At 45.5% G+C, this 22,027-nt stretch overlaps 1 protein-coding gene and 1 pseudogene across 2 annotated transcripts in view; one reads left to right on the top strand and one right to left on the bottom strand.

Annotated features, from left to right (window-relative positions):
• LOC110525819 (tricarboxylate transport protein B, mitochondrial) overlaps positions 1-12,804 on the top strand; it is a 53,452-nt gene extending 40,648 nt beyond the window's left edge. The window contains exons 1-3 of one of the 2 annotated variants that reach the window (XR_002473830.2): positions 8,803-9,089; positions 11,273-11,480; positions 11,555-12,804. The gene's annotated coding sequence lies outside the window, so the exon portion shown is untranslated. Of the gene's footprint in view, positions 1-8,802; positions 9,090-11,272; positions 11,481-11,554 lie in introns of those variants that run through there. The other variant, XM_021606258.2, reaches the window with a different exon arrangement.
• Positions 12,805-14,107: 1,303 nt separating this feature from the next.
• LOC110526891 lies at positions 14,108-20,650 on the bottom strand (annotated as a pseudogene).
• Positions 20,651-22,027: the final 1,377 nt, after the last annotated feature.

Consider the following 22,027-nt stretch of genomic DNA (forward strand, 5'->3'; position numbering starts at 1 on the left):
TTTGCATTTCAGATCATGAATAACATTACTTAAAGCACTGCTTCTCGGAGATGCTTTGGGAATAGTTTATTTGATTAAAACTGCATTGTTGGTTAAGAGCTTGTAAGTAAGCATTTCACTAACACCTGCTGTATTCGGCCATGACAAATAAAATGTGATTCCATTTGAATACGGTCCTTGATCTCCAAGAGTGCTTAGGGCAGGGGGCTGTTTTGGGATTGGCAGTAAAAGCTGCATCATTTCAAGACGGATGCATACATCCACAGTGTAATCCAACTCCAGTATAGGACAGTTGGAGATTGTGAGAGCCGTTTTGGGAGGGATGGGAAGCATCATATTGCTTTAGACTACTGGGGTTGACTGGCTGACCATTCACTGAGACCAGGTTTTTCCTCTGCCACATCCTGTTGCACTTGTTGTGGGTGTAAAACAACTGCTTCTGGATGCGGGTGGCATGTGGAGTCACCGTCCGAGATAAGCCATTACTAAACTCAGATTATTTTCACCATCTCTCCTACAGAAAAAGGGGATTCCAAAGGTGAGAAGATGTCTGTTTATTTGAGTGTAAAAACTTGACAAGGAATTTCCATCAAGTCTGTTTATTTGCCTATAGACAAGAGTACGCTATCATTTTGTTCACCGGTCACTTTGTTCAGGCACACCCACCCAGCATTTCTAGCTAACTTTGACACAATTATTCCTGTGTCCACAAAGAAAGACCCACTTCCCGTTTCGTTACACTTCGTGCATAGAATGTGAGCTCACAAGATGAGGATGGTCGAAGGCTTGTAAATACAACAATGCAAAAGGAAAAACAGTTTCAGGGCTGGAACCCCTCTAAGTTTGCTATTGTTCCAGTACCGGGTACAAAGCCATTCCTCTCAGTGCAGACGGTCATTGAGCTGGACCCTGAGGCACACCAGAGGCAGCACAGGGTCTTATTGTTGCTGCCTGCCAAAGGAGCCTGGAACAAAATACAGGTCAGGGGTCTAATAAGAATTTGTTCTTAACTGACTCGCCTAGTTAAATAGTGTGGCCGTAATACCCCCTAAAAAAATGTGGCCCTTTGGCTGAATATTATAATTCCCTTCTCCTGGCTGATGCAGAAGTACCTCTCACTCAAATGGCTCTCCGTCACGTGATCAGGTCTTTTTCACAGGCTACAAGTGAAGCCCGACACATCCGGGATGCAACTGCATGGGCCCTTATCAAATTCTGAGGCGCATATTGACGATATTTGCATTTCCCGCTGTGTAAGGGACAGATCTAAAACTCATAGAAATTGTTGCATGTTGAGTTTATATTTTTGCTCAGTATAGATTATATAAAACTCGACAAACATAAAATACATCCCTCCCTACCTTGTAGGCTTACCCAATATCGAAGACTTCACCAATTGCCACTGCACAGTTTGGATTGATTTTTATTTGTCCCCAAAAAATAAAATACATATACACAAGTAATTATAAACATGACAGGGATTGAAAAATGAAGGTGGGGACTTATTTACATTGTGGTCCCTACATTTGCTGCAGCATATGCTACAGTAATAAGGACTAAATCCGGGTCTACACATCTCCATCTGGCTTTCAGAGCACTGTCAGTCTTCTCTTTCTCTCAATCAATTGAATTGCATGTCCCATGTGGCTCAGTTGGTAGAGCATGGCACTAGCAATGCCAGGGTTGTGGGTTTGATTCTCACGGAGACCAGAACGAATGGAAATGTAGGCACTCACTATTGTAAGTCGCTCTGTATAAGAGTGTTTGCTAAATGACTACAATGTAAATCCAAAATAGATCATCCTGATCAAATTTGATATTGAGATACACATGTCCTAGCCTACCTCTTTCAGGTAATAAATAAAATGCAGTTATTAACCTTATAAATTAGCTAACAAATGATGGGCTATGCATAACCTTCTAATTTATAGCCTCGTCTCTTGTGCAATATATACCATGCTCTCCTCTGTCCTTAAAAAAACGCTCCTTAGCTCTTGGAGTCCCAGGAAAAGCTAGACTAGAATATCTTGCTGGAATAATTTATTTTTTTAGCATTTCTTATACTAATAGACTATTGGAAGAGGGATGCAAGCTTGTTTGCTGAATGTTAAATATAGCAGCCAATAGAATTCATGGCCACCGGCCAGGAAGTTTTAAAGAAGAGAGAATGCGGGATGGCAGTAGGCTGTAGCAGTTATTTGTTCAAACCCGTAACCATTCAATCTTTGTGAAGAGAAAAGAAAGCCATCTGCATCTTATTCTAGTCATATAATTGTTCAAGCATGTCATTAAAATGATGAAGATCAGGACAACTAAACATTTCATTTAGGCTAACTGTTGAAAGCTAAGAAGGAATGAAGCAACAATAGAGAAAGAGGAGGTAGGCTAATACACACATCACACAACATTAGGGGAAATATTATGAAAAGTATGCATGAGTCAGCCTACTAATTATAAAAATGTAAAATAGGCCCTGTGTCCAAATTAAAATCAAATTCACGAGCCTATAATTGTACATTTGTAGGCTGCATGTCCTGTACCAGCATCTCATTCTCTCCTAGATTCATGGTTTGAAAGAGGTGTGTAATTCAAGTCGATATAATACAATAATAGTCTACATTCAAAACCATTAGCTTACTAGCGCTTGCTTCATTTACTTCGCCAAGAGAGCAGAGCTACATCTATGGGCTTTTATGTTGTGCGTAATGTGCAGTAGCCCATCATAGGCTATGTATTGGATAACGGCACAATCATTTCAGATTTTTTTGGGCATGGCCCATACGTTTTTTAATGTAGGGATCATAAAATGTATTTAATGTATGACTCTTCAGGCTCAGGTAGCATCCGACTTGAATTTTCATGCCGATCAAACCTCTATTCAAATCCAGACATATGCTTTAGGATGACACTTACGGTTTGGGTGGGAAATACCAGGTTACCCAGGAGAAAAGTTATTATTGGATGGAACATTTGTAAAATACAGGGAAAATATTCAAACCTAGTATGTAGCTTATTCATTAGATGTTGATCTGGTGATCTGGTGCAGCCAGTTCCATCAATAAAGGAGGGATATTGGCCAAATGAGACACATTTTAGTGTCCTTAAAATAGCCTATAAAAGAATGACAAAAACACTAATCCTTGTGTTGATGTGTAGCATACGCGAAACTTCATAGCCTATTTGTTTTTCAGGCTACTTTCCTAAAACAATATAGATCCGTCAGAGATTTGAGCACTAAATGCATTAATATATAAGAAAGTGGCCTATATAACAGGAAAATACGTTTTTTAATTTATTTTTTATTAATTATTTATTTTTTGAATTTTTACCCCTTTTTCTCCCCAATTTCGTGGTATCCAATTGTTGTAGTAGCTACTATCTTGTCTCATCGCTACAACTCCCGTACGGGCTCGGGAGAGACGAAGGTTGAATGTCATGCGTCCTCCGATACACAACCCAACCAGCCGCACTGCTTCTTAACACAGCGCGCATCCAACCCGGAAGCCAGCCGCACCAATGTGTCGGAGGCTACACCGTGCACCTGGAAACCTTGGCTAGCGCGCACTGCTGGTGCGCGATGAGACAAGGACATCCCTACCGACCAAGCCCTCCCTAACCTGGACGAAGCTAGGCCAATTGTGCGTCGCCCCACGGACCTCCCGGTCGCGGCCGGTTACGACAGAGCCTGGGCGCGAAACCCAGGGACTCTGATGGCACAGCTGGCGCTGCAGTACAGCGCCCTTAACCACTGCGCCACCCGGGAGGCCAGGAGAAGAAGCTTAAGCCTATCCCCAGAGAGAGATAGAAATACACAACATTGCATTCGGAAAGTAATCAGACCCCTTGACTTTTTCCACATTTTGTTAAGTTACAGCCTTATTCTAAAAATGATTAAATGTACACACAGTACCCCATAATGACAAAGCAAAAACAGGTTTTTAGAAATCGAAATATCACATTTACATAAGTATTTGGACCCTTTACTCAGTACTTTATTGAAGCACCTTTGGCAGCGATTACAGCCTCGAGTCTTTTGGGGTATGACACTACAAGCATGGCACACCTGTATTTGGGGAGTCCGGGCTCTGGCTGGGCCACTCAAGGACATTTAGAGACTTGTCCCAAAACCACTCCTGCGTTGTCTTGTGTGCTTAGGGTCATTGTCATGTTGGAAGGTGACCCTTCGCCCCAGTCTGAGATCCTGAGCGCTCTGGAGCAGGATTTCCTCAAGGAGCTCTCTGTACATTGCGCTGTTCATCTTTCCATCAAACCTGACTAGCCTCCCAGTCCCTGTCACTGAAAAACATCCCCACAGCATGATCCTGCCACCACCACGCTTCACCGTAGGGATGGTGCCAGGTTTCCTCCAAACGTGACGCTTGGCATTCAGGCCAAAGTGTTCAATCTTGTTTCTCATGGTCTGAGAGTCCTTTAGGTGCCTTTTGGCAAACTCAAAGCGGACTGTCATATGCCTTTTACTTAAGAGTGGCTTCCGTCTGGCCACTCTACCATAACGACCTGATTGGTGGAGTGCTGCAAAGATGGTTGTCCTTCTGGAAGGTTCTCCCATCGCCACAAAGGAACTCTAGAGCTCTGTCAGAGTGACCATCAGGTTCTCGGTCACCTCCCTGACCAAAGCCCTTCAACAATTGCTCAGTTTGGCCGGGCGGCCAGCTCTAGGAAGGGTCTTGATGTTTCCAAACTTCTTCCATTTAAGAATGGAGGCCACTGTGTTCTTGGGGACCTTCAATGCTGCAGAAATGTTTTGGTACCCTTCCCCAGATCTGTTCCTCGAAACAGTCCTATCAGCATGTTAAATGTGCAACCAGAGGCAAAAAAAAATTCTAGATCACCTGTACTCCACACACAGAGACGCGTACAAAGCTCTCCCTCGCCCTCCATTTGGGAAATCCGACCACAACTCTATCCTTCTGATTCTTGCTTACAAGCAAAAATGAAAGCAGGAAGCACAAGTGACTCGGTCTATAAAAAAAGTGGTGAGATGAAGCAGATGCTAAACTACAGAGCTGTTTTGCTATCACAGACTGGAGCATGTTCCGGGATTCTTCCGATGGCATTGAGGAGTACACCACATCAGTCACTGGCTTTATCAATAAGTGCATTGAGGATGTCGTCCCCACAGTGACTGTACGTACATACCAGAAGCCATGGATTACAGGCAACATTCGCACTGAGCTAAAGGGTAGAGCTACCGCTTTCAAGGTGCGGGACTCTAACCCGGAAGCTTACAATAAATCCTGCTATGCCCTGCGACGAACCTTCAAACATGCAAAGCGTCAATACAAGGCTAAGAATGAATCATACTACACCGGCTCCGACGCTCGTCTTATATGGCAGGGATTGCAAACTATTACAGACTACAAAGGGAAGCACAGCCGCGAGCTGCCAGTGACACGAGCCTACCAGACGAGCTAAATCACTTCTATGCTCGCGTCGAGGCAAGCAACACTGAGGCATGCATGAGAGCATCAGCTGTTCAGGACGACTGTGTGATCACGCTCTCCGTAGCCGACGTGAGTAAGACCTTTAAACAGGTCAACATACACAAGGCTGCGTGGCCAAACAAATTACCAGGACGTGTGCTCCGGGCATGTGCTGACCGAGTGGCAGGTGTCTTCACTGACATTTTCAACATGTTCCTGATTGAGTCTGTAATACCAACATGTTTCAAGCAGACCACCATAGTCCCTGTGCCCAAAAACACAAAGGTAACCTGCCTAAATGACTACAGACCCGTAGCACTCATGTCCGTAGCCATGAAGTACTTTGAAAGGCTGGTAATGGCTCACATCAACACCATTATCCCAGAAACCCTAGACCCACTCCAATTTGCATACCGCCCAAACAGATCCACTGATAATGCAATCTCTATTGCACTCCACACTGCCCTTTCCCACTTGGACAAAAGGAATACTTATGTGAGAATGCTATTCATTGACTACAGCTCAGCGATCAACATCATAGTACCGTCAAAGCTCATCACTAAGCTAAGGATCCTGGGACTAAACACCTCCCTCTGCAACTGGATCCTGGACTTCCTGACTAGCCACCCCCAACACATCTGCCACGCTGATCCTCAACACTGGAGCTCCCCAGGGGTGAGTGCTCAGTCCCCTCCTGTACTCCCCTTTCACCCACGACTGCATGGCCAGGTACGACTCCAACACCATTATTAAGTTTGCAGACGACACAACTATGGTAGGCCTGATCACCGACAATGACGAGACAGCCTACAGGGAGGAGGTCCGAGACCTGGCCGGATGGTGTCAGAATAACAACCTATCCCTCAACATAACAAAGACTAAGGAGATGATTGTGGACTACAGGAAAAGGAGGACCGAGCACGCCCCCATTCTCATCGACGTGGCTGTAGTGGAGCAGGTTGAGAGCAACAACAAACTAGAGTGGTCCAAACACACCAAGACAGTCGTGAAGAGGGCACGACAAAGCCTTTTCCCCCTCAGGAAACTAAAAAGATTTGGCATGGGTCCTGAGATCCTCAAAATGTTCTACAGCTGCAACATGGTTGCATCACTGCCTGGTATAGAAATTGCTCGGCTTCCGACCTCAAGGCACTACAGAAGGTAGTGCGTACGGCCCAGTACATCACTGGGGCTAAGCTGCCTGCCATCCAGGACCTCTACACCAGGCGGTGTCAGAGAAAGGCCCTAAAAATTGTCAAAGACCCCACCCACCCACCCCAGCAATAGACTGTTCTCTCTACTACCACCGCATGGCAAGAAGTACCGGAGTGCCAAGTCTAGGACAAAAAGGCTCCTCAACAGTTTTTACCCCCAAGCCATAAGACTCCTGAAAAGGTAATAAAATGGCTACCCGGACTATTTGCATTGTGTGCCCCCCCATCCCCTCTTTTACGCTGCTGCTACTCTCTGTCTATCATATATGCATAGTCACTTTAATCATATGTACATACTACCGCAATCAGCCTGACTAACCAGTGTTTGTATGTAGCCTTGCTACTTTTGGAGCCTCGCTACTGTTATTTTTCACTATTTCTTTACCCACCTATTGTTCACCAAATACATTTTCTGCACTATTGGTTAGAGCCTGTAAGTGAGCATTTCACTGTAAGTTCTACACCTGTTGTAGTCGGAGCACGTGACAAATAAACTTTGATTTGAATAAAACCCTCTATATTTATTGAAAGGAGCATCAACCTCATCACTGTGCACTTTCACCACCCTGTGAAGTTCATCATAATTTACTTAATCTGTAGCCTGAAACTGCATGCTTTCCCATGATGTCGTGACATTTGTTATTCAACATTTGGGCTACTTTACAGCATAAAAGGGTTTGATGGAAACCTGCTAAACGTCAAACCATTTTGAGGATGCGTGCATGCCTACAGGAGACTTTTGAAGTAGCCTAATCAGATTAAAACATTGATTGATTGTGTTTGCCACATTTGAGATGTATTACATTTTTATAAGTTAAATGATAAATATTTAGGCTATATTGAAGCTTAGGTTCTAGGTGCGCGAGGTACAGCTGCATGGATTGGAGAGGAGGCAGAGCTTGTTTTAAGCTTTCCTGAATAACTGGGCCTGCCGGGAGAATTTGTGGCCACATTATTATAGAACAACTTGGGAGAATGATGATATGAAACAGACTGCGCATTCAGTATCAGTATTAAAATACAGCCAGACTGGCCTGCTGTGCCTTTCTAGACCTTATAAACTGTTGTAAGTAGACCCACAACTGATTCAAATCGAATGAAACATTCAAATCACAGAGTTTTTGCACCATTATTCAAATTACATTTTCACCTCAGCCTAGAGTAGAATTTTTACTCACTTGAATACAATAATGCAATTATTCAATGCATTGTGGTGTTGTCGGTTAGTCTGGGTAGGATACTTGTACTGTCCCTAAACAAGATCAATAGAGGAGCTTTTTGAGCTGTGTTTCATGTCTTCACTGTTCTTTCATGCACAATGATGCACCTGTCCGCTGCCTACAGTATCCGCTACTCATATTTGTACTTGTCAATTCATATTGAAAATTGATGCAACTTGAATGCTTTTATGTGTGGTATGATTGCTAGTTAGCCTATTTCCGATCTGGACAAATGTTTCACCTACCACTATTATCACTATGAAAGATGGCAGGATAGACTTAGACTGGTACTGACCTGTGGTATAGTAAAGGTTAGCACATGGAAAAGCGTAGTGCATAATGGAAGTACCAAAACACCCTTGACATAGGGGAAGCGCATGCAAGCAGAAGAGGAAATTTGGCTAGGACGGAAGAAATTATATAGTAAAACCTGCAAGAGTTAATGTTAACCAGGAAAGAAAAAACACATTACGCCCTCCCCCTGTGCCCGATTAAATAAAATAAACACAACCCTCCCCAAAGCAAAAATAAATGAATAAATTGACAACCCTCCCATCCCAGTAAATGTGATCTATTCCTAAACACATTGCAAATAGGCTCAGGAAAACGATACGACTTGAGACGTTGAAGAATTTCAGCTTTGCGGAGTGGACTCGTGTCGTCCACTGTACCTTTGCTTTTCCATTAAATGTCATTGTTATGGAACAGCTTTGTTTTCTTCAAAAGATTAAAATAAATCTGACCTGTCATCGTCTCCGCTCGAGAAAGTCAATCTCGGATTTAAAGCGTATAGTATTTTTTTTATAAAAAAAAAAAGTTTCTCCAAATATTTTGCACAATTAAAAATATACATTGCTAGAGGCTCTGTTTTAGTTCATTGTAACAAAAATAAAAAATTTGAAATTAACGTTACAGTGGTGGGTGTCGACAGTTTAGATCAGACAGGGGCGTGTCTTGTGGTTCTTGAATGGGAATTTTAACCCGTTCACTCAATCAATTTATATCCAAAAACGTGTAACAAGTGCCATCCCACGGTTTAGTTAGTAATGGTGATTTCGTTGAGTGTATCATGATTTAGAGATGCAGACACATGTATTAAGTTCGATTCACTAACAATTACAGCCGAGTACGAATAGCCACAGCGTAAGTTAGCTAACTAACTCAGTTGTTCCATCCTTCAAAGCATCATTCGTTCCATCGAGAGCAGCCGAGTGAGTATTTTGAGTGAAATTTATGCACTTCACACGCGCTGGTCAATTTATGTTGTCGAGCTACGGTTGTTTGATTTGCTTTGTTTGTGAGAAGTTACAGCTAAGTTACTAACTACTCAAACGTGCACGGAGAAAGCCAATACACACCTTCCAACTCGATTGCTAACAGGTGCCCTTCGCCAGAACAGCTAGCTACTTCGGCCTGGCGCTGTGTCAACACTAGCCTGGGCTGCCGCTAGTGGGCTTCTTCTTTATGGAAGCCCACTATCATAATGGAACCCCACTAGCGGCTGCTTAGGCTATGTCAACACTGGGCCTTGTTCAGTAGGACACAATGAGAACATTAATTCAGATAGAAATATAACCGACAGACATGCATTTTACACGCAGAGTAAATAATATTTTCAGTACTGCACATGTAAGGTAAATTCCATGTCAGAGGCGTGTCTGTAACACAAAATACACTTCATGACAAAGTATGTGGACACCTGCTCGTCGAACATCTCATTCATAATCATGGCCATTAATATCAGTGGTGTAAAGTACTTAAGTAAAAACACTTTAAAGTACTACTTAAGTAGTTTGTTGGGGTATCTGTACTTTACTATTTATATTTTGGACAAATTTTACTTTACTACATTCCTTAAAGAAAATATTGTACTTTTTACTCCATACATTTTCCTTGACACCCAAAAGTACTCCTTACATTTGGAATACTTAGCAGGACAGGAAAATAGTCAAATTCATGCATTTACTGAACATCTCTACTGATGTCTGAATGTTGTGGCTTTTCATAAATGAAAAAAATAACAAGAAAATGGTGCCATCTGGCTTGTATTATATAAAGATTTGTTTTATTATTTATACTTTTACTTTTGAACCAAAACCAAATACTTAGACTTATACTCAAGTAGAATTTTACTGGATGGCCTTTTACTTGTTATTTTCTATTAAGGTATCTTTACTTTTACTCAAGTATGACAGTTGGGTACTTTTTCCACCACTGATTTAATATGGAGTTGGTCCCCCCTTTGTTGCTACAACAGCCGCTTTTCACTAGATGTTGGAACATTGCTATGGGGACTTGCTTCCATTCAGCCACAAGAACATTAGTAAAGTCGGGCACTGATGTTGGGCGATTAGTCCTGGATCGCAGTCGGCGTTCCAATTCATCCCAAAGGTGTTTGATGGGGTTAAGGTCAGGGCTCTGTGCAGGCCAGTCAAGTTCTTCCACACGATCTCAACAAACCATTTCTGTATGGACCTTGCTTTGTGCACGAGGGCATTGTCATGCTGAAATGGGAAAGGGCCTTCTCCAGACTGTTGCCACAAAGTTGGAAGCACAGAATCATCTAGAATGTCTTTGCATGTTGCAGCGTTAAGATTTCCCTTCACTGGAACTAAGGGGCCTAGCCCGAACCATGAAGAACAGCCCCAGATCATTATACCACCTCCACCAAACTTTGCAGTAGGCACTATGCATTCGGGCAGGTAGCGTTCTCCTGGCATCCACCAAACCCAGATTCATCCGTTGGACTGCCAGATGGTGAAGCGCGATTCATCACTCAAGAGAACGCGTTTTCACTGCTCCGCAGCCCAATGGCGGCAAGCTTTACACCACTCCAGCCGACACTTGGCATTGCGCATGGTGATCTTAGGCTTGTGTGTGGCTGCTCGGGATTGGAATCCCATTTCAAGAAGCTCCCGATGAACAGTTATTGTACTGATGTTGCTTCCAGAGGCAGTTTGAAACTCTGTAGTGAGTGTTGCAACCGAGGTGAGCTTGTGTGGCCTGCCACTTTGCAGGTGAGCCGTTATTGCTCCTAGACGTTTACACTTCACAATAACAACACTTACAGTTGGCCGCAGCAACTGACTTGTTGGAAAGGTGGCATCCTATTGCGGTGCCATGTTGAAAGTCACCTGAGCTCTTCAGTAAGGCCATTATACTGCCAATGTTTGTCTATGGAGATTGAATGGCTGTGTGCTTGATTTTATACACCTGTCAGCAACAAGTGAGGCTGAAATAGCTGAATCCACAAATTTGAAGGGGTGTCCACATACTTTTGTTTATATAGCGTATGTCCATGTGAAAGTTCCACAACAGTGCCCTAGTAGCTTAATGAACTAAGAAACACAATCTGATTTACATACCAACCTTCCCTCTGATCTTACTTCTTCAGGTGCATTCTCAGACCAACCAGGAGGTGACCGGCCGCAGTGTCCAGCTCCAGCCCAGCAGTAATGGCTCCCCCTACCATTGGTGCTGCTTCTCCCAACCCTCAGGTCAGAGAGAACCCCCCTCCCAGGCAGGGCAGGACTCGCCGGGCCCGTGGAGGAGGAGGCCACAGCCGCCGCAGCCTCCTCCGCTTCAGTGTCATGCTAATGACGGTAAGACGCATGGTTACCAGCCACACCAGCCTGGTCAGACGCTTACTCCCCTTCCTGTCCTCCATGTGCTCTAGCCTGGAACGCATTGCCGTGGCAGCGGAGGGGTACACCACCACCAATACTCGCTCCACCAACGCAAATGCTCCCTTTATTGGGTCCTCCTCCACTCCTCCTGCTTCCAGCACCCCAGCCACTGCTAGCAGTGCGCACTCTAACCCAGCCAATCGACCCAGGGCACTCTCCTCCTCCACCACCACCACCACCCAGATCCGCAGTCGTACTCGCACAACCGGCACCCGTCGATCTCTCATCCGAGCCCGGACCAACCGCAGAATGGGCCTGTCTCGTATCATTGAGACCCATCTGTCCAGACGAGGCTCCCTCCGTGAGAGGGACAGATGAGAGCACTAAGGAATGAGAGACTCAGATGGGGTTTCTGTTTTCTATGTTGCCTACCTTGTTTTTGGTGACCTGTTCCTTGGTTTGTTTTAATAAATGCCACCTATGAATGTAGATGGGTTTTGTTGACCTGCTAGCATTGCTGGCTGCATGTTCAGTATTATCTGTGCCCAGTGACGTTTATTTTTTGTGAAATGTACAGATTCATTACCCTTACAGTACATTTAATTTTCATGTGGGTTCAAAGAGCTTCTACTCCATTTCCTTTTCCTGGTGATATTTGAATTGATGGTGTTTTTATATTGTTAGCTAAAATCATTGTTTCCCTTAGCCTAATTAGTAATTGCAGACTATTCCTCAATGGTTAATGATGTATCATTGTTTGGTCCAGTGAAAGCACTGACTCTGTATTTGCAGTAATAATATGTACTTCTAAGGCATTGGTTGTTATTAGATGCTGTGGCACCGGTTCTTTACAAATTACATTAGTGCTACTGTGCAAGCCAAGCACTGTCCCTCTAATAGTAATGGAGTTTAATGCAGTGCTCTAAGACTCTGACTCCTCGCTCATGTAGAAACTGCTCTGCCTTCTCATCAGGTTTGGTACCCATCATCTAACTATACCTATAAGGATGGTAACAATCGCTAATGGACAACATCACGTGATTATTTACTGAGCAATAACATTGCAAGAGATTGGGGAAGGTACCACACTGAGAAAGGATGGGCGAGAGCTTTTGTTTGGTGTAATTTTTCTAGCTTAATTTGTTATGCATCTGTCAATGTCAAAATGGGTGTCAATATGATTTATAAACCAAAGAATTTGTATATTTACTACTATTGCATATCATATACTTGATTACTTTTGTTATACGTTTACTTGTTCGTTTCTTTGTTCCTGACTTCAAATAAAGATTTGAATGGATTTTGTCAATGAGTTTTTAAGTGTTGCGTATTCAGAGATGGTGACAACCAAGGTTTTTTTCTTGCCACTAGATGGCGATAGTTCCTTAATTTTATGACGTTTAGTGTTTCATCTGAGTCGTTCAATGAAGACAACTTTAATAGTCCTAGGTTGTCATCCTTTTTGACTGGAGTCAGAGGGAGCAAGACAATCTGTGCAGGCAGCAATGAGACACAGACATTTTGATTGTGCGGTTGTTGATGGATGAATGTGTTTAATCTTAGAGGTAGCCTATCGGTAACACATTTAAATATCAATATTTCCTGAATCAATCTGCAGTTGTATTTTCATAGCTGTACTCTGTTCTTTGGTTTTCAGAAACAAAACAATCACCACATAATGTTAAATTGTCTATTAGAAAAAAAGTTTAGAGTCAAGACATCACTTGACACAAGTTTACTTTGAGCACATCTTTCCAATTGTCTCGTTCTTCATGATGAACTTAGCAGAGATAAATCATAGTGCCAGTGCTCTTGTCATTGGTGTGAGTATACTATGGGTGCATCCCAAATGGCACCCCATTCTTCTGATCAAAAGTAGTGTACTGTGTAGGGAATAGGGTTTCATTGAACCCTTCTCACGGGAGGGCAGTAAAGTACATCAGTCAACAAATTACTTGTCAGGAGTTGTGCTGGGCTGTGTAGAGGCCATGCATTACGAGACGTAAAAGCATATCTTGGTCTTGTAACAATGAGAGTTACTAGACAGCTATCGTACCACACTGAATGGCTCAACGATCAATGCTGTCAGAACACTGCATCTTGACAGTTACACACGACTACACCAAATGCATGGATTCTATTATATTGAGTCCTCTTAAAGGCCCAGTGCAGTCAAAAACATGATTTTTCTGTGTTTTATATTTATTTTCCACACTACGAGGTTGGAATGATACTGTGAAGATGATAATGCCCTTTTAGTGTAAGAGCTGTTTGAAGAGAGCGGCTGAAATTTTGGCCTTCCATGGTGACATCGCCATGCAGTAAATTAAATGTGCGACTCATTGGATGTTTAAAAAGGTTTCCATTTTGCATTGTGTAATGATGGTGTTTTACAGTATTACTTACCCACCAGTGTGATATGCTGTGATATTTGCCTGTTGTCAAACTGGGACTGCTGCTCTGACCTTGGCTGTACATTTTTCGCTGGTAAAGTAGCTATTGGCAAAGTCAGAGCTAGTAAGGGGAAAAGGGTCAAGTGCAAGTGTTAGTTCACAAAAGTATTTTTTCTTTTTTTTTGGTGGTTGAGGAGGGATTCTATGGGATTAGATAAAATACTCTTTAAAAAGGTAGAGTTCCAGATGTTTTCGGAAGATGGACAGGGACTCTGCTACCCTAGTTTCAGGGGGAAGCTGGTTCCACCATTGGGGTGCCAGGACAGAGAAGAGCTTGGACTAGGCTGAGAGGGAGCTGCCCTCCCTTAGGGGTGGGAGGGCCAAGAGACCAGAGGTGGCAGAACTGAGTACTCGGGTTGGGGTGTAAGGTTTGAGCAGAGCCTGAAGGTAGGGAGGGGCAGTTCCTCTTGCTGCTCCATAGGCAAGTACCGTGGTTTGTAGTGGATATGAGCTTCAAATGGAAGCTAGTGGAGTGTGCGGAGGAGCAGGGTGATATGGGAGAATTTGGGAAGGATAAACAACAAGGCAAGCTGCAGAGTTCTGGATAAGTTGCAGTGGTTTGATGGCACAAGCGAGAAGCCCAGCCAACAGCAAGTTGCAGTAGTCAAATCAAATCAAAATCAAATCAAATGTATTTATTTAGCCCTTCGTACATCAGCAGATATCTCAAAGTGCTGTACAGAAACCCAGCCTAAAACCCCAAACTGCAAGCAATGCAGGTGTGGAAGCACGGTGGCTAGGAAAAACTCCCTAGAAAGGCCAAAACCTAGGAAGAAACCTAGAGAGGAACCAGGCTATGTGGGGTGGCCAGTCCTCTTCTGGCTGTGCCGGGTGGAGATTGTAACAGAACATGGGCAAGATGTTCAAATGTTCATAAATGTCAAATAATAATAATCACAGGCAGAACAGTTGAAACTGGAGCAGCAGCATGGCCAGGTGGACTGGGGACAGCAAGGAGTCATCATGTCAGGTAGTCCTGAGGCATGGTCCTAGGGCTCAGGTCCTCCGAGAGAGAGAAAGAAAGAGAGAAAGAGAGAATTAGAGAGAGCATACTTAAATTCACACAGGGCACCGGATAGGACAGGAGAAGTACTCCAGCAATAACAAACTGACCCTAGCCCCCCGGCACATAAACTACTGCAGCATAAATACTGGAGGCTGAGACAGGAGGGGTCAGGAGACACTGTGGCTCCATCCGAGGACACCCCCGGACAGGGCCAAACAGGAAGGATATAACCCCATCCAGATGGGAGTTGACAAGTGCCTGGATTAGGACCTGCACCACTTCCTGTGTGAGGTAAGGTCATACTCTACGGATAGTGTGGAGTATGAACACGCAGTAGCGAGTCACTGCATTGATGTTTGCCGAGAACGACGGGGTCTTGTCCAGGGTCACTCCAAGGTTCTTTGCACTCTGGGAGGGGGACACTGTGGAGTTGTCAACTGTGATGGAGAGGTCTTGGAGTGGGCAGGCCTTCCCCAGGAGGAAAAGAAGCTCCGTCTTGTCGAGGTTGAGCTTGAGGTGGTAGGTCGGCATCCAAGCTGAGATATCTGGCAGAGATGCGTGTCGCCACCTGGGTGTCAGAAGGAGAAAGGTAGTTGAGTGTCATCTGCATAGCAATGATTGGAAAGACCATGTAAGGATATGATGGAGCCGAGTGACTTGGTGTATAGAGAGGAGACAAGAGGCCCTAGAACCGAGCACTGGGGGACACCAGTAGTGAGAGTACGTGATGCAGACACAGATTCTCTCCACGTCACCTGGTAGGAGCAGCCTGCCAGGTAGGATGCAATGCAAGAGTGTGCAGAGCTTGAGACACCCAGCCCTGAGAGGGTGGAGAGGAGGATCTGATGGTTCACGGGTCGAAGGCAGCGGATAGATCTAGGAGCATGAGAACAGAGGAGAGAGAGTCACCTTTGGGAGTGCGGAGAGCATCCATGAGACAGAGAAGAGCCGTCTCGGTTGAGTGGCCCATCTTGAACCCTAACTGGTTAGGGTCAAGAAGATTGCTCTAAGAGAAATAGCGAGAGAGTTGGTCAGAGACAGTCCTCCGTAAGTTTAATTTTCCTCCATTTTCGCTCAGCTGCCCGCAGCCCTGCTCTGTAAGCTCACAATAAGTCACTCAGCCACGGAGCAGGAGGGGAGGGCCCAGCAAGCCAGGAGGAAAGGGGACAGTGCGAGACATAGGGTGCGGAAAGGGTAGTAGGGTCGAGAGGCAGAATCAGGAGACAGGAGGGAGAAGGATTTAGCAGAATGGAGAGATAATAGGATAAAGAGGAGAGAGTAGTGGGAAAGAGAGTGTGAAGATTGTGTCGGCGCATGACCATCTGGGTAGGGCTGAGTGGCTAGGCTTGGAGGAGAGGGGAAAAAAAAGGAAACAAAGTAGGGATCAGAGACCTGGAGGGAGGTTACCGTGAGATTAGTAGACGAACAGACTCTAGTAAATATGAGGGCAAGTGTATTGCCTGCCTTGTGAGTGGGAGGGGACTGGAAAAGGGTGAGGTCTAAAGAGGCAAGGAGGGGAAGAAAGAGTTGGAAAGAAATTAATCAAAGGTAGACTTCAGGAGGTTGAAGTCGCCCAGTACGACGAGCGGTGAAGAACCCTCAGGAAATTAGCTTATCAAGGTGTCAAGCTCAGGTGGGCGATAGATGATAACAATGTTAAGCTTGAGCGGACAAGTGACAGTGACAGCATGGAATTGAAATGAGGAGATGGATGGGTAAGAGAAGAAGAAAATAAAAGTGTTTGGATGGATTATCAATAGCAAACGGATTATCAATATCAAAAGATTGTTACTTTAGCTATTTGTGCATGATTAATACCTGAAGTGTTGGATTGTTTCAGCTGGGTTCACTTCCTTTGCCCCAGTATAAAACACTCCACTGTTAGTAAGAGTGGAAAATCGAGGCCTTTGATTTGCTTTCAGGGGGCTTAATTCCACTCAATGAGAGGTTTTCAGGAACAGTGGAGGGTAGAAGTCTGTATCAAAGGTACCTCAGTTTTGTACACGGGTACTAATCGATGAGAAAGGGAAACCGTCTGGTTTAAAATTGTAAGTCTATTTGTTGTGGGCGAGTGTTTGGCACGCTCTGCTATGAGGCTCTTGCTCCAAGGCAACTGGTCCTTTGACTATATACACTTTACACACGCACGAATAGGCAGACTCACATAAACACACACACACTTGGCTGTGGCATTTGTAATGGGCTTTGACTTTAGCTGTCTTGTTAATGGCACCTATCAGGTTTAGTCCTGTTAGCTCTGTAAACTAACCACACAGGGTACAAGACACACACACACTTATCTGTCTCTCCACCTCTCTCTCTATCCGTAGTAGTATCACATTGCATAGTCTAAAGTAGATCATCCAGACATTGTTGATGTGGTGATTGGTATGTATCTGATTTGTGTTTATAGCATAAAATCTCTATGGTTTAGATTGGCAATTGTTCCTAGTTTAGTTTGGTTTGTTGGCTATAATCTAGGGACGTTTGGTATCTTTGTCATTTTGATAGTGTTATTGTCTGTAGACTAGTCTTCTCCATACTGTACTTACGTAGAAGCACTCATAAACAAACCTTATTAGGTACCAGGTGTTGTGTTCAACCAGTTTTTCTTGTTAGAGTGGTGACGTGCCTACACCCCTTTCCATTTAACTGGCAAGTTTTCACGTGAAATACAGGCATCCCTATATACTGTAATGCACAGAGAGAGGGAAAGAAAGAGAAGAGACATAATACAGAAACAAATAACTTCCATATTAAAAGAGCTTAAAACCAGTTGAGTTTATGGGGGCGCTATTTCATTATTGGATAAAAAAACGTGCCCGTTTTAAGCGCAACATTTTGTCACGAAAACATGCTCGACTATGCATATAATTGACAGCTTCGGAAAGAAAACAGTCTAACGTTTCCAAAACTACGAGCCTGCACTTTCTGTCGTTTCTTCAAGATGTCTGCAGCATTGTGACGTATTTGTAGGCATATCATTGGAAGATTGGCCATAAGAGACTACATTTTCCAGGGGTCCGCCCGGTTTCCTTTGTCTAAATTGGTAGGTAATCTTCAGTTGCGGGCATTTTCTCCTGGGATTCAGGACAGAAAGCACACTTCCACGAACGATATATCATCGAAGAGATATGTGAAAAACACCTTGAGGATTGGTTCTAAACAACGTTTGCCATGTTTCAGTCGATATTATGGAGTTAATTTTGAAAAAAGTTTGGCGTTTTGATGACTGGATTTTCGTTTTTTTTTGGTAGCCAAACGTGATGCACCAAACGGTGCGATTTCTCCTAAACAAATAATCTTTCAGGAAAAACGGAACATTTGCTATCTAACAGAGTCTCCTCATTGAAAACATCTGAAGTTCTTCAAAGGTAAATTATTTTATTTGAATGCTTTTCTGGTTTTTGTGAAAATGTTGCCTGCTGAATGCTAACGCTAATGCTAACGCTAAATGCTACGCTAGCTAGCTACTGTTACACAAATTATTGTTTTCCTATGGTTGAGAAGCATATTTTGAAAATCTGAGATGACAGTGTTGTTAACAAAAGGCTAAGCTTGAGAGCTAGCATATTTATTTCATTTCATTTGCGATTTTCATGAATAGTTAACGTTGCGTTATGGTAATGAGCTTGAGGCTGTATTCACGATCCCGGATCCGGGATGGCTAAGTGCTAGAGGTTAACAATATTTAGGCCATTTGACTTGCTTTTAGGCCAACTGAACTGTATTTCATGTTTAGGACAATATGCATCTTCCTATTTGCAACTTATTTGCATAAAGAGTCCCCTCATTCAGAAATGTCTGAATCAAAAGCAGGGTAAGACAACCCAATATCATGACTCAAGGTAAGACCCAAAAGCATACACATCGAATTGACAATGGTTTAATCTTCTAACAGGGGCAGGCAAAAGACAGGTCAAGGCAGGCAGGGGTAAGTAAACCAGAGGGGGGCAATGGTACCGGACGGCAGGTAGGCTCAGGGTCAGGGTAGGCAGAGGTCAACAATCCAGAGGTGGGACAAAGGTACAGGTTGGCAGGTAGGCTCAGGGTCAGGGGCAGGCAGAGTGGTCAGGTAGGCGGGCTCGGAGTTAGGACAGGCAAGGGTCAAACCAGAAGGGTGATAAAAGAGAGACTGGGAAAAGCAGGAGCTGATAACAAAAATGCTGGTTGACTTGACAAACAAGAAGAACTGGCAACGGACAAACAGAACACTTGTATCAATACACAGAGGATAATTGGGGAAGACTGGAAACACCTGGAGGGTGGTGGAGACAAATCACAAGGACAGTTGAAACAGATCAGGGTGTGACAGTACCCCCCCCGGGCGTAGAAAATCCTTGATGAGGCCTTGGTCCAGGATGTCCCTGGCGGGGACCTAGCACCTCTCCTCCGGGCCATAACCCTCCCAGTCAACCAGGTACTGGAACCCCCTGCCCCAAGGTCGAACCTTCAACAGATGCCTCACCGTGTAAGCCGGTTGTCCGTCAATGAGTCAGGGATGAGGGGTGGGCCTGGAAACAGAAGACAAAGGGTTGTGAGACATCGGTTTGACTCTGCATACATGAAAGGTGAGATGTATAAGAGGAGGGCCGACCGGGCTGTCCTCCAGGTATGACAACAGAGGCGGACAAACATCTAGGCAGAAGGTACACCAACCTTTTCCTCCTGCTCAGGGAAGAGCAGAGGCTGAAACCCCAGGGAACACTCAAACGGAAGAGTGTTGCAGGCGTACTCAACCCACACCAGTTGCTGGCTCCAGAAGGTGAGGAGACCAGCGCAGAGTAGACTCAAGATCTTGGTTGGCTCGCTTTGACATGCCATTGGACTGGGGGTGGAACCCAGAGGACAAGCTGGCCAACAACTGGGGGTGCAGAACGCCTTCCAGAACCAGGACGAGAACTGAGGCCCCCGGTCAGAGACCATGTCCACGGGCACTCCCTGGATCCGGAGCTGGGCCGTCTCCTTGGCCGAGGGTAGTTTGGGGAGAGGAATGAAGTGAGCGGCCTTGGAAAACCAGTCGACCACAGTCAGGATGGCAGTGTTTCCCTCAGGCGCAGGGAGACCAGTGATGAAATCCAGGGATATTCTGGGACCAGGGACGGTGAGGGACAGGGAGTGGTTGCAGATGACCAGCCGGAGCTTGCCAGGGAGTCTTATTCTGAGCACAGACCATGCAGGCGGAAACAAACGCGTCGACATCCGGAACCATCGTAGGCCACCAAAAGCATTATCGCATGAGGGCCAGGGTCCGACGGGAGCCCGGGTGGCAGGCAAGCCTGGTGGAATGCGCCCACTCCAGGACCACAGAGCGGACAACATCAGGCACAAACATCCGATTATCAAGGCCCCCCCAGGGTTCGGCTAGGACCACTGCGCCTCCCGGACCTGTTTCCCTATACCCTAGTTGAGTGCCGTCACCAGGCATGAGGTGGGAAGGATGGTCTCTGGCTCCGGGGTGGTACCCGTGGGCTATAGCGGCAGGACAGTGCATCCGGCTTGACATTCTTGGATCCCGGCCGGTACGAGAGGGAGAAGTTGAACCGTGTGAACAGCAGGGCCCATCTGGCTTGCCGGGAGTTGAGGCGCTTGGCGGTGCGGAGATACTCCAGGTTCTTGTGGTAGGTCCACACGATGAATGGATGTTCCGCACCCTTCAGCCAGTGCCTCCATTCCTCCAACGCCATCTTCACCACGAGAAGCTCACAAATTCCCCACATTGTAGTTATTTTCCGTGGCATTGAATCGGTGAGGGAAGAAGGCGCAGGGATGTAGCTTGAGGTCCAGGGCAGAACGCTGGGACAGGACCGCCCCCACTCTGATATGAGAAGCATCGGCCTCCACCACGAACTGACGGGAAGGGTCTGGATGAACCAAGATGGGAGCTGTGGTGAAGTGATGTTTTAGGTCCCAGAACGCCTGATCAGCAGTTGGAGACCAAGTGAACGGAACCTTGGACGAGGTGAGTGCGGACAGGGGGGAAGCCAGGGAGCTGTAACCCCAGATAAAGCAGCGATAGAAGTTGGCGAACCCAGGAAGGGTTGCAGCTGCACCCTGGAAGTAGACTGGGGCCAATCCACCACTGCTCTCACCTTCCCGGGATCCAATTGCACACTCACTGCGGCGATGATGAAACCCAGAAAAGGGATGGTGGAACAATTGAACTCGCACTTCTCTGCTTTTACAAACAGCTGGTTCTCCAGGAGGCATTAGAAAATCTGTCGGACGTGGAGCACATGTTCTTGGGTGGAACGGAGAAGAAGAGGATGTCATTTAAGTAGACAAAGATGAACCGGTTCAACATGTAGCGGAGAACATCATTGACCAGAGCCTGGACAAGAACCCCTCCAGACTAGCGCATATGGCCGGCTGTTGTTCCCACACGGCAGTAGCCCAGGTGAGAGCCCTCCCGGACATCAGCGTGATGAGGTAGGCTAACTTGGAGCGATCCAAGGGAAAGGAGGAGGGCTGAAGCTCAAAGACGAGGGCACACCAAGCTAGGAATGCCGGACAGGTGCTCGGCCCTCCATTGAAGCATTCTGGAGGTGGTAAGCGGGGCTCCAGAGAAGGTGGAGTGACCGATGAGATGAGGCTGCTAGCAGCTGAGTCGCTGAGGAGCTATGGGGTTACCACCGTGGTAGGCAGCCTCCCAGACAACCCATGGAATTGCTCCAGCAAATTGTCTAATGCCTGGTCATGACGTTCAGCCAACGTTTGGACCCCCTCCACATGGCCATGAAGCAATTCCTTGTGCCTACCGATGGTGGCTCCCTGGGTGGAGATGGCTTTATGCAGCTGGCCCGGGTCTACTGGGTCAGCCGTGGCCAGTTCGTACTATCAGGACTCAAGGTAAGACCCAGATGCAGACACGTCAAATTGACAATGGTTTAATCTTCCAACAGGGGCAGGCAAAAGACAGGTCAAGGCAGGCAGGGGTCAGGAAAGCAGAGAGGGGCAACGGTACCGGACGACAGGCAGGCTCAGGGTCAGGGTAGGCAGAGGTCAACAATCCAGAGGTGGGGCAAAGTTGCAGGTCAGCAGGCAGACTCAGGGGCAGGCAGAGT

Source organism: Oncorhynchus mykiss, chromosome 6 (assembly GCF_013265735.2).
Source record: "Oncorhynchus mykiss isolate Arlee chromosome 6, USDA_OmykA_1.1, whole genome shotgun sequence".
Lineage (NCBI taxonomy): Eukaryota > Metazoa > Chordata > Actinopteri > Salmoniformes > Salmonidae > Oncorhynchus > Oncorhynchus mykiss.